The following is a 13,923-nucleotide window of genomic DNA, read 5'->3' as shown; positions in this document are numbered from 1 at the left end:
ATTTCTGGCCAACTCATTATTCTTATATGCACTGAGTGATTTTCATTATGAAGAATTCAATGGGCCCATGGGCTAGATACGCACCCAACAGAGGCATTTCTTTGCTTGAAAAATAAAATAACAAACCAGGGCTGACTGTTTGGGTTTGACTTGTGTTGATAATGTTGCCAAAGATATATTAAACAGTAACCACAACAAAGGTCCTTAAAATCACTGCAGTTTGAATATATTCACAGATAGGCCTTCAAACCTTGGTAAGGATCTCCATCTCCCATACAGAGAAACGTCTTTCCCTTTCCCTCATTTTTGAAATCTACCATAGCACTCATCTTGGTGAGTGTCTCCACGTGGCAGGTGTAGTGTGAAAAAGGCTTCCCTGGTCCTCCCTCCTTTTGTACAAGGAATAGGTTATCCAGGCTTGAACAAGGCGCTTCACCCTCTAAAAATATATTGTTTGTCTTCATGATGCGTCTTGAACTGTCATTTTTCTGCAAACCATTTGTTTCTTGACTTCAAGAGACTGTGTGTCACAAACACCACTGAGGATCCCCGACATTTCAAAGTAAACCTAAATCTCATGATAGCCAGTAGATGGCGAAAAAGAGGCACCATGCAAGCAGTTGGAAGTATGAAACAGCACATGAAGCAGCAGTGTTAACACCTCTCCCACCACTGCGAACTTCTGAAATATGTCTTCGGAGACCCCAACCTCAATAGAGTAAAACAACTAGTTGTCCAAATGCATGATGTACAGCTCACATTAAAAAAAAAAAAAGGCTTGTTGCAACAGAACTTTTCAGTTCTATTTCAGAAGTATTGAAATATTTTGCCATACTGAATATTTCAGCTTTCCAGGTTGATGAAATTGCTGTGCGTGTACTGGGGAACAAATGGAAGATGTAGACAACTTTGCTTTTTTCATATGGGGTTTGGTTTATCCTGTGCCAGCTCTACCCATAATAGTCTTCTCAACAACGGGAGCTCTCTATCGGAGAGGGCTTTGCTTGTTGTGAACATATTGCCAAGGGAATGAGCTGTCAGTTGAATTTGCTCCCTGACACCTCCAATTAAAATGATTTCAGGTAGCAGCGTTGGGGAAAAATCCCTGCCTGAGATTTTGGAGAGTCATTGTCAATGAATGGAAACAATACTGGTCGAGGTAATATAGACCATTGATGGTCCATACTCACTATTCCAGCTTTGTACCATTGCAATGGGCAAGGGCCAATCCTCACAAGCCAAAATTATAGCTTGGCTTGACTGAGGAGGAACCATGCATCTCCTCCATGGAGAGGAAGAGTAGCCATAGATCAGTGGCAGAGTACATGTTTTGCATGCATCTCTTCCACTTTGCTTTTGCAGCCACAAATAGCTCTGAGGATGAGGGGGAGGGACTACTTTACATAGGCATTCGGGCTCCTGTAAAACTTAGCATTTTGCCCCCCCCCCCTTCCAGGAATGCCAGTGTTTCCTCATCAAGGGGAAGAAGTTTCAGCTTGCAGTTTCTATGTACCTCTCCCACCACTGCGGGAGATCATTGTTCTTTAGCTGCTTGGATCTTTAGGGGTTTTCTCCCTCTTGCCAAACTGCCAGTGTTCAAAAGGGAAATACTCACAGGAGAGAAAAGCAATGTCCACACCATCTCCTCCACCCGCTCCCAGACTCTGCCTATGAGTTGTCCTTCCATACCATCACAACATCCTACCTCTTTTCTGTCTGGCGTTGGGACTGGTGTTCTTGTCCCGATTGCTTGGTGCCTCCAGGCTTGAGAATTCAGATTTGTTTTCACACAGGCTCATAGACTTTCTGCTGTACCTTTAAAGACAAAAAGAATGGAACAAGTATTAGGTGGCAAGCAGAAGGCATGAAAAATATATTTCATAGCTCCTGTGTAGTACAACTGAAAACCAGTGCTTTGGACCACTGCTGAATAAAGACAAGTTGGGAAGGATTTTTAAACATCACTATTCCTATTCTACAAGGAACAACCGGGATACAGAAGGAAACTTACCTGTACTGCAGGTAGCACTGCAGGTGAGCAAGCAACAGATGCAACTGCCCTGAGGAGAGAGCCAGGCAGTAAGCCCACATAAGAACATAAGAACAGCCCCACTGGATCAGGCCATAGGTCCATCTAGTCCAGCTTCCTGTATCTCACAGCGGCCCACCAAATGCCCCAGGGAGCACACCAGATGACCTCATCCTGGTGCCCTCCCTTGCATCTGGCATTCTGATATAACCCATTTCTAAAATCAGGAGGTTGCGCATACACATAAGGAAGGTGCCCCAGCCCCGTAATCATCTTAGTCGCTCTCTTTTGCACCTTTTCCATTTCCACTATGTCTTTTTTGAGATGCGGCGACCAGAACTGGACACAATACTCCAGGTGTGGCCTTACCATAGATTTGTACAATGGCATTATAATACTAGCCGTTTTGTTCTCAATACCCTTCCTAATGATCCCAAGCATAGAACTGGCCTTCTTCACTGCCGCCGCACATTGGGTCGACACTTTCATCGACCTGTCCACCACCACCCCAAGATCTCTCTCCTGATCTGTCACAGACAGCTCAGAACCCATCAGCCCATATCTAAAGTTTTGATTTTTTGCCCCAATGTGCATGACTTTACACTTACTGACATTGAAGCGCATCTGCCATTTTGCTGCCCATTCTGCCAGTCTGGAGAGATCCTTCTGGAGCTCCTCACAATCACCAGTGCTCCTACCAGTGACAGCAAAGTGCCTGGAGGCACCGATATCACATTACAAGGACAAGGTAGGACACAAGGGAGGCCACAATACATGACCAAACTCTCCTAGTCAGTCTCCAGGTAGTTCCTGCAGCAGCACACAGGTAGTTTAATCCTCTGACAGGAGGAGTGAGGTGAGCCTCCACTCAACAAAAGAGTGAATTGAGCAGGGGACAGCCTAGAAAGGTGGGCTCCTCAATCTCTCCAGCTTTGGTAGGTTATAAGGTGAGAGGCCTTAGTAGTAAGTGACTGGCACACCAGGGAAGTCTGATTAGAAACTTGTTGATTCTTCTTTTAAACAATGTTATCTCTGATCTCAAGTACAGAATCTGCCAATTTGTCTTCTGTCTTCCCTTTTGTGTCTTAATGCAACAATCCTCTTAAATCTAGGGTTCCCAGCCCATGGTCCGTGGACCACTGGTGGTCTGCAGCGTCCCCCCAGGTGGTCCGCAGCGTCCCCCCAGGTGGTCCACAACGTCTCTGGTGAAAAAAGAAAAAAATATGCCCTTCCAGGTAGAAAAAAAGCCTCTGCAGTGCCAGCAGCCAATCAGAGCAGCTCAGAGCCAATCAGAGCATAGCCTTTCTCCATCTCCTGCCTCCCCCTCCACCTCCCTTCCCTCCCTGTCTGTGAGTGCCCAGACAAGCAAAAAAGTGAAGCGCACGCACCTTGTAAGGTGCGCGCGTTTGTGCAGCCTCGTGGCTGAGCTGCATGCAGAGGAGAGGTGCCCTGCCGCCCGCTGCCTCCAGCCTACTGCCTCCATTCCTTGACCCTGTGCGTTCAGGTGAGCCCTTGTAGCCTGGTTTCGCAGATTAGGGGGGCCTGGGGAGGGGGGATCCTGGGGAGGGGAGGAGGTGGGGGTCCTGAGGAGGGGGAGGAATGAGAGAGGAGGAGAAGGAGCAGGCTCCCAAAGGCATGGCTGGCTGGCTGGCTGGCTGGGGGAGTTTCTCTGGGAGTGGGTTTCTCTGGATGTGATTTCCCTGGGAGTCTGGACTCCAGTTGGCCAGGGTAGGGAGTTGGAGGCAGTGTGGCAGCAAGAGAGGGGAGAAACAGTATGCTCAACCCCCAACCCCCAGTTGGCAGGATTGGGCTCCTGGATGTGCTCTTCTAATGCCCAGGGGTGGAGCAAGGGATCCAGGCAACCAGGTTTTTGCACCCTTTTTGGAGAGAGAAACAGGCAGCACCTCGGCTGTCTTACTACAAGCTGCCCACCTGGGGAGAAGCAATCCCAGAAGTTGCAGAACAGGCACCACCATAGCCAAGTACAGCAGGTGTAACCCCTGACTCTTCCTCCTCAAAGAGTAGCAGCAGCAACTTTGTCCATGGGAAGCCCTCCCCCACCCCACACTTGGCCAGTTCCCCAATCTCCTCAGATTGCAATCCTATGTATGCTTACCTTGGAGTAAGCCCCTTTGACTATAATGGGACTTACTTCTGAGTAGACAGGCCTAGAATAGGGCTTTTAGTCACACTGTGGCTGTGATGAACTTCTCCAGAAATTTCTCCAATCCCCTTTTAAAGGCATCTAGTCTAGACACCCTCACCACATCCTGCAGCAAGGAGTTCCACAGACTAATGGCAGAGTGGGCAGTTGCTGTTTTGTGGCTGCAGCCTATCAGCTTGCTCATGCTCTCTTTGTCCTAACCAAAGTAGTCCACAGCTAGAGAATGACAGCAATTAGAACAGGAAGTGAAGAGAGGCTCTTTTTTCCTCTAAAGACCTTGCAGTGCACACCAAAAGGACTTTTCTTCCTGGGACATGCAGCAGCCATTCTGAGACATTTCTCTGAGCTGGTGTTTCCTTCACATGTCTCTTCTCCTTCAGGACCGACCTGCCTAAAGTGTGTTGAACACTTTCCTAAAGACTCTGGACTCACAAGTAAATTTGGGTGGTGTGGAGAGGGGGGAGCAGGGCCAGGGCTGTGCAACAAAAGGACCTGTGGAGGGGTGTGTGTGCTTTTTGTTGGCTCATTTAACTACCTTGCATGACTTGTCTATAATCCCCTTGTGCTCACCCTCTCCCTTTTTGGGATGTTTTTCCACACTTAAAAGAGGCAAGGGCTGTGCATAATGTGGTCTGGTGTGGAGAAAAAGAGACTGGATTGAATTGGGTGGGTGGGTGTGAAAACCTCTGAGTTGGGGGGGGATTATTTGTGTTCCATGTATTCCTCTGGATTCATGTAAAAATGTTCCAACAGCTAGCTAATGGTGAAGTTTTCTATGTGTTGTCTTTTAGAAAATGGCACCAAAGAGGAAACATGACAGCAGTTACATCAAGTTTGGATTCACTGCGGTTGAAGTAAATCGAGAAACAAGACCCCCAGTGTGTGATCTGTGCCATTGTTCTCAGCAATGAAGCGCTACAACCTACAAAGTTAGAATGTCATTTGAAGACCGCCCATCCTAATTTGAGTGATCGACCACCAGAATTCTTTGCAGGAAAATTGGAGACTTTGAAGGAAGTGAAGCCTGGAACAGGTGGTGCAAGATACACAGCATATGAAAAATTACTGTCTGCGTCATTCAAAATGGCACAAATAATTGCAAAAACCAAAAAACCACACACACTCAGTGAGTCAGAGTGAAGCCTTGCTTGCTGACCACTGTTGAAGATGTTCTTGGTGAGGAAGCAAAAAAAAAAAAATGCAAGAAATTCCATTGTCAAACAACACAGTGAAGGTACGAATTGAAAAAATGTTGCATGATATTGAAGAGCAGCTTCTGGCAAAAATTAAAAATTCACATTATTTTGCTCTGCAGTGCGATGAGACTACTGACATTGAACAGTGTTGCCAATTACTAGTCTTTGTCCTATTTTTAGACAAGGACAACACAATCAAAGAAGAATTACTACTGCCGCGAGAACTGGAAACTACATCAAAAGGATCCAATGTTATGAAAATAATCAGTGATTATTTTGAGAAGCATGGGATGATGTGGGAAAAGCCTGCTGGTTTTTGTACAGATGGAGCTCCTGCTATGCTAGGATCATGCTTGGGTCTAGCAACATTGGTGAAAGAGAAGAACTGCCTGATGTTGACAACACACTGCATCATTTATGGCCAAGTGTTAGCTTCCAAAACATTGCCAGAAGACTTGGCTAATACAATGAAACTGGCCATAACAATGGTGAACACTGTCAAAAGCAGTTCACTTAATACATGTGTGTTCAAAAAATTGTGTGCTGATTTAGACGCTGAGCATAAAATACTACTTTTTCACGCCGAAGTTCGTTGGCTTTCCAAAGGAAACATGTTGGGACGATGAGCTCAGGGAGGAGCTGAAGGTAATTTTAATTGAGAAAAACATGAGCAGTTGGAGCAGTTTTGTGATCCAAAATTCCAGATGCGTCTGGCCTATCTTGTGGATATTTTTTCCACATTTAAAAATGCCTTTTAGCTGTGATTTTCTCTCTATATATCTGGTTATGCTATTATGGATTATAATATCGTACAAGCTAAACTGTTCTCCCAGCATACAGGGCACATTTCCAGGACTCTGGTCAAGCCACAAGCTCATGGTTACACAACCACCACCACCCCCCATAGTCACACATTATGGGAGGAAGTCTCCTGTCTTAATCCAATCACTGTTTAAGCATCTCCTACATTACTGTATGCAAACTTGAAATGCCTTCCAGCTTTTGGTGTTGAAATTCTGTTGATAAGTGATAAGTACATCCTGATCCCCATTCAAATTTATAAGCATTATTCTAAGCACCCAGCATTGTGTTCGGATCAAGCTACCTTCCAGCTCGGTCTATCTCCCAACCTCTTATAGGAGAGGTCTTGGCCCTCTCACAATCCTGCTCTCTCTCTCTCTCTCTCCAAGGCCCAACACATGGCCTGTGCTTCACCCCATGTAGTGGGCGGGGCAATGCCCCAGGTGGTGGGTGTGGTGATGTACCATCGCCCCAACCCCACTGGTTTTTTGGCTGTACCTTTTGTTAGAACACAGATATTTCAATGTGGTTTGTTTCATTGCATTCTGCATGAAATTACGCATGGATTGATATATAACATGATGGGATTATTCCTCCAAATTCTGATTTTAGTGATTTTGAAAACTTGTAGAGTCTCACACACACACACACACACACACAAACACACACACACACACACACACACACACGCACACCGTGTCAACTTACTAACAACTTATTGCAGCAGTTCTCAAACATTTAGCACCAGGACCCACTTTTTAGAATGACAATCTGTCCAGGACCCATTGGAAGTGATGTCATGGCCAGAAGTGACATCATCAAGCAAAATAAAAGAAATAATTAAATTAAAATAAAAGAAATAATTAAATAAGGGGGAGCCAGTCCTGTTCCACCAAGTGAATCCACTCTGAAGTAAGTCCCATAGTGGTTAATGGGGCTTACTCTCAGGAAAGTGTGGGTAGGACTGCATCCTGTGAGCCCAATCCTATGCATGTCTACTCTGAAGTAAGTCCCATAGTGGTCAATGGAGCATACTCTGTAGTCTGCCTGCAATAACCCCCCCCCACCAAGAATCAGTGAAATTTCAAGCCCTCCCCAGTGCCCAGTTTAAAGTCATGAGTTTCACAACTCATCCAAAGCTGCACAGGTGCCCTCCGCCAACCTATGCAGAAGATAGCAGTCCAACCCTTTATCTCTTCAGCTTACTCCTTCTTGCACACTCTTTGTCAACAAAATAGAAGCTCCCAGCATGTCCTGCACTTCGTTTTTTATTCAAGCAGGGTTTGGCAACCTACGATCAGTGGGCTGAATCTGGCCCACCACCCAAGGTCATCTGCCTGTGCAAGCGCAGCCTGGGTGGCTTGCTTCCTGCCCAATTTGCCATGTGCTGGACAGAGAATGGCAAAGCTACCCACCCAGGCCCACAGAGTCCCTGTTGCACAAAGTGAAGGGCATCCAGAGTCTGTGAGCTGCTCCCCTGGTCACTCGCCCACTTGATGTGAGCTGCATTATCAGTGGATAATGGATGGACCGGCACTGCTTACAAGCTCATTGTAAGGACCACGTCAAGATAATAGATTTGTAGCGCTTTGCACACTCAGAAAGAACAAATGTTAAATACTAAGTATTGCTAGTCATAGGAAGATTCGTGGAGCCACTCAGAGCCCTGCCACCCTTATCAGCTGACAACTCAAAATCTCATTCAGCTACTCTCTTGGCTCCTCAGATTCACCAGGCACTGCACATGCCTTTCAAGCATATCTTTGCAATCAGAAGTACTAGGGAGTTGCCTTTTTATTTAAAATGAAAGATGAGATACTTAGGAAACTGAATTCAATTGCCAGTGCTAACTGCTGAAGTGCATCATCAGGGTATACACACAGTCAAGCATTTGTGTTATTGAATTGAGGGGTGCTTGTGTGTGTGTGTGGGAGAGAACTCTGCTTATAGATTATTTTTTTAATCCATGAAGAACCAATGACTGGACTGGATGAACGACTAGTTTTGTGAGTTCTGACAGTCTGTTATTTTTGTGAGGCTAGGTATTCTCATGTGACTGTGTGCATAGGAGGCATTGTCTGTCTTCACTCTGAATGGGCTTCATTTTGCCTTAGTAATTTTAGCAGACTGATTTCCATCTCACACAACACTCTCTCACTGTGTGAGATTTCCGTCTCACACAACACTCTCACACAACAATTTCCCACTCACACAATACCAGAACCAGGGAATATCCACTAAAAATGAGTGTTGGAGAGTTAGGACAGACCAAAGAAAGCATTTCTTTACCCAGCTTGTAATTAGTCTATGGAATGCCTTGCCACAGCATGTGGTGATGGCACCTGGCCTAGGCATCTTTCAAAGGGGATTGGACACATTTTTGGAGGAAAAGTCCATCATGGGTTACAAGCCATGATGGATATGTGCAACCTGGTTTTAGAAGTAGGCTAGCTCAGAATGCAGATGCAAGGGAGAGCACCAGGGTGTAGGTCTCTTGTTGTCTTGTGTGCTCCCTGAAGCATCTGGTGGGCCACTGCTCATAGGAAGCTGGACTAGAAAGGCCTTTGGCCTGATCCAGCAGGGCTCTTCTTATGTTCTTATGGATATACTAGATTTACTTGTTCTGCATTTACTGAATTTCATGTGCTTGAACAAATGTGTTCCTCTTTCCCTGTTTCACAGACATGCTAAAAGCATTGCATCACACTCCCTTTTCTGTTATCTTTCCAGACTTAAGGCATTATCCCTACATACCTTTGGGTTTCTGCCTTATAGGTAGAGGAGATGAAGGAGACTGAGTGCTAACTTGCAGAGATATAAAGACCTTTCCTGCCCCTCAGCAGAGGCAAATCAGTAATATAGTCCTTTTTCTCTTCTCACTCAGCATTGGCCCTGATCATATCTAGTTTATTAGAATGGATGTTTCATAATTTCTTAGGGGTGTGTCAGGATTTATTTGGACAATGTAAATAGTGGCATTAGGATGAGTCACTACAAGATTAGTCCGATCCACTTGTTTACTTTCACATGAGCCTGCCTGCTTTGTTGAAAACTACCAACTTGCAGCTCAGAAGTCACTGAGTTAGTGAAGGGTGAGACTTTGCAGACTGATGTGAACTGCCTCTGTGACTCCTGGGCTCCTCAGCCCCATAACATCCCAAGCCTGTACCTCCCCTGCCACGACACATAGCCCTTCCTTGCCACAGATCTTACATGAAGTCCTACACTAAGAAGTCTGTGGTTAGAACCAAAGCATGGTAGTTACCCAGAGTCCCAAATAAAGATGGGATAGTGTTCCTTACACAGCGTAAGGAACAGCTCAGCAAAACTATCAAGACAGGATCCCACAATGGGTTTTTAATCTATAGGAAAATACCTTCCTGACTTCCAGCTGAACAATCAGTTGACCCAATCTCAGTCACTGGCTTGTCTCTTGTCACAGCAATCTCTGATATACCTTGTGGTGAAGTTCATTTCGCATCACCTGTGTTCTATCACAACACTCCCTACAACAGCGTCCTGGGAAAAGTAGCCATTGAAGGAGCAATTACCTGGAGGAGTTGGATGAATTCATAGGTGCATGATAAACACTCTCAGTGATTCTTTGGTGCAGCTGGCTTGCCTCTGTTGAAGAAAACAAGAAAAGGTGGCATCTGTATTAGCATTTGGGCAGGTGCATGAGACAATAATGTAGACCAGCAGTTCCCAAATTTTGTGCTGCAACATCCTGGGACACTCCCCTGCATTGAGACATACAAAATTATACAGGGGATGGACAGAGTGGATAGGGAGATGCTCTTTACACTCTCACATAACACCAGAACCAGGGGACATCCACTAAAATTGAGTGTTGGGAGAGTTAGAACAGACAAAAGAAAATATTTCTTTACTCAGCATGTGGTTGGTCTGTGGAACTCCTTGCCACAGAATGTGGTGATGGCGTCTAGCCTGGACGCCTTTAAAAGGGGATTGGACAAGTTTCTGGACGAAAAATCCAATACGGGGTACAAGCCATGATGTGTATGTGCAACCTCCTGATTTTAGAAATGGGTTATGTCAGAATGCCAGATGCAAGGGAGGGCACCAGGATGAGGTCTCTTGTTATCAGGTGTGCTCCCTGGGGCATTTGGTGGGCTGCTGTGAGATACAGGAAGCTGGACTAGATGGGCCTATGGCCTGATCCAGTGGGACTGTTCTTATGTTCTTATGACACTGCAGTGAACTCAAAGGGATGCCACAGGATATTTTGCAGGAAGTTCCTGCTGCGTCTCTAAGATTGCAGGCTGTACAGCAACAGAACTGTAGGGCCTCTGTGAAGGAACTACTCTAAGGGTGCCAAGAACAGTGTAAGTTCGGGACACTCTGCACTCAAGTACTTGGAACCTATGAGGTACATTCCTCATACACAGAAGCTTGCATAGATTCCTTTGTCTGGGGTGCAAAGCAGGAGGTATACACAGTAGCCAGCACCAAGACAGGACAGGTCAGTGACAATCTAATGAGTGGTGACTGGGAAGGCCATTCTGTTACAAGCCTTTAAATGTGGTTGTTTCACTTGATTCCTTCCATGTGATGACTACAATCCTCAGTGCTTTAGAAATTATAGGAAAGGGAGAAATGATTACCTGAATTATTATTATTATTATTTTTATTATTATTATTATATCCAACCATACTTGTGACTCTGGCCAGGCAAACCACAAATCTGGTTCACATCGCCACCCCAGAGCTTTCATTTGCACTGAGGACTAAAGGAGATAAAAAACACAACAGGAGTATCTCCCTCTACTTCTTAACATTTCCAAACCACAGTGTAAAAACCCCGTGTTTTTCTTAAACTTGTGCCAGCTCATTTATTGGTGGAGCCTTGAGGAGCCTTCTGGGAGCAGGGGTTCTGATCCAGGTCATTCAGATATGTCGGGTGACACTACCACCAAGATCTGCCCTCCAACCTGCTTCTGATCTGCCCCGTCCCAGTCCGATCCCCACTCTAATCTACCACCACTCTGCCAGTCAGGGCCTAGGAGAGGGGGGTAAAGGGGGTAATTTGTACCCAGGTCCAAGGTCAGAAAGGGGGCCCAGGAGCCAAAGGTGGGGGCCCAAAAATTTCCCGGGATCTTACGTTTTCCTATCTCATCCAGACTCACTGCCCACATGTGGTGCACATGGCACATGGCAGCAACTACTGCCAGAAGCCACATGCAGCAGGGCCAGGAATGCATACATTCCTTAACAGTGTCACGTCTGGGAGGAAGCTGGCTTGCTCCAGGAGCTCTTTGGCTTGTGGATCTGCTTACAAATGAAGGAGTGGATGAGAGCTCGGGGACACAGCTGCAGGGCTACAGCTGCTGCAGACGTGGTGCCCACCCCCATATCCCCCCCACTCTGTTTCCCCTCTTTGGGAAACGGCCCTTAAGAAACTTTGTACCCCCTGATAGAATTCCTCTTGAAGGCCCTGCTGCCAGTAAAACCATGCTAGCAGTCAATTTGTGGGGTGCTGTTGGCAGCACACAGCCTTCTGGGCCCTGCATTGGTGGCAGTGCTCTGCAGACTGGCAAAGAGACTACTGTGGATGAGAGTGGGCCATTAATCTTATTTGTGCGATGGGTTTGCTCCTCTAACTGGGCAGAGGCACCTCTTTAAATTGTGAATCCCTTATATTGAGCAGAGGAAGAACAGTAGCACCCCATTGTTACGTGAAAATCTCCTTTTCCCTTCCAAGTTGTGATTTTGTATGTATTATGGACTAAAACGCATGCAGGTCAAACCTCAGAATACAGGACACCCTTCCCTCCAGTACACTTTTCCAAGGCCCTGGTAGAAGTCACAAGTTTGCACAACCTCTAGCAATGCAGGGATGCCTCCTGATTCAATCACTGTTATGCAAAACAAGCATGCACCTCCGGAGGAAGAAGTCTATTGTTCTATTGTTGTAGCTTTATCACTCTTAAACTCCTCATGCAAACTGCCTCCCTCCCCCAGTCATGGCTGATACCCAGTCTTCATGTTCTTGCATGCTCCACGTGTCCTACTGTGTGTAATGAGCATGCACATCTAGGACAGCTCTAGGTCACATCCGGGTCATTCACATCCAGCTTCCAGGTCAGCCAAGCCCCTTTTAAGAGAGAACTCCGCCACATGGCTCTCTCTCTGGCTGCCCCCTCCAAGGCAAAAGGTCCTCCACGGGACTCTCCCCTCCCCAACTGCTCCCCAGGACAGGTAACTATCTTGCGTTTCTGAAACTCTTTCCCTTCTTGCCCATCTATTCCTCCCTTCTTTCCCCATCTTTAGTTAGCAAACTGGGTTTAGCAGATTAAGGGACTCCTAAAATCCTTCCCTACAACCTATCCGTTTCTGATTCCTTCTCGGATGCACCAAATACATAGCACATGCAACCACCATAAAAGCTAGGTACATTTTTCAAGTACTAGAACCAAGAAATGTATTATGTTTACCTATGTGTTTTTGTAATAAAAATATTACATAAAATAACGTTATCTTTCTCCCAGTCTCCTCTTTAAGCTATACAAGGGATTTTCTCTGTATTACGCTGTTTTGTTATCCAGCCTGTGATCCTATAAAGTTTCCAAAAGGGGTAATATAATAATTCCCCTTAAAACATAACAGCCCTTTTTGGTAACACCATCCAAGTGGATGCTGTGAGTCTCCTCTTGTGCCTTGTTAAGACTGTCCATTTCTTTGCAGAATGGACCAGTTGCTCATTCGTTTTGCACTTGAGAACTTTATTTTTAATGTGGAGAAATGGTTTATAATTATTCTAAAAATAACACTGATTATGGTGTTTTGGGTGCTCTGTCATCCGCTGGCCATTTTTAATTGCTGTTTATATATTTTTAATAGTTATGTGTTTTAAACATACATATATTTGCATTTTATAGCCTGATTTTGTCTGTGTTTTTAACACAGTTGTAAGTTGCTTTGGGTGATTTTGGGAGAAAAGCAGAAAATCAATGCAGAACCCATTTTAATTCCATACATGATGATCTAACAAAAACTTTGGAAAAAAAAACAACAACACAACTCCATTGAATGATGAATACCTTGGCAGCTAGGTTTGGCCTAGATACCAAATTATTTATAAGGGGAGTGCTCCAAAGGCTAGGAGGGAACAACAGATAATACAGAAACAATGAACAGCAAACTTAGAAAGTACTTGCTAGGCAATATCCTAGTATAACAAACCACATCCTGCATCACTGGGGAAGTGTAGCAGTGCTAGAATATTCCTCCCACCCTTGCAGCATTGCCTTGGAAAAAGCACTGCACTGAAGCTAGCCCAGTTGGGTATATGCCCTTGCCTAAACATCTCTCTGAGAGTATGCATGTGTGCTTCATTTCTCAATCTGAAACTATCAGAGGGTCCAGAGCCAGCGGGAGATTCTGTGCCTCCATTGAGTCAGAGCCCAGAGGAGGGACGGCACAGTAAGTACAGCAGGTGATGCCTATGCATTGCCAGCACTGGCTTTGGGAATGGCTTGGATGGTGAGTGATGGTGTGCTTACATGGCACATTGTGGCGCCTGCTGTACTTAACACACCACCACCCCTCTGGCTATGCTACTGTCTGCCTCTGTGGGGTCCTTGAATACATGGCTGACCACTGTGGATTACATTACAGAAAACCATTGGACAGCAAAGACGGAAAGTTACGTTTTGGTCTCCAATCACATAACTTTCCCCCAAGAAGGTCTATCGGGTTCCACCTCATCCTTG

At 45.6% G+C, this 13,923-nt stretch overlaps 1 pseudogene; it reads right to left on the bottom strand.

The window, feature by feature from the left end:
* Window positions 1-13,923, bottom strand: part of LOC136645322 (methylcrotonoyl-CoA carboxylase subunit alpha, mitochondrial-like) — a 70,323-nt pseudogene that overhangs the window by 14,701 nt on the left and 41,699 nt on the right.

This window comes from Tiliqua scincoides, chromosome 3 (assembly GCF_035046505.1).
Source record: "Tiliqua scincoides isolate rTilSci1 chromosome 3, rTilSci1.hap2, whole genome shotgun sequence".
Taxonomy (NCBI): domain Eukaryota; kingdom Metazoa; phylum Chordata; class Lepidosauria; order Squamata; family Scincidae; genus Tiliqua; species Tiliqua scincoides.
Note: the sequence above shows the minus strand (reverse complement) of the source record. Positions and strands in the feature narration are given on the sequence as shown.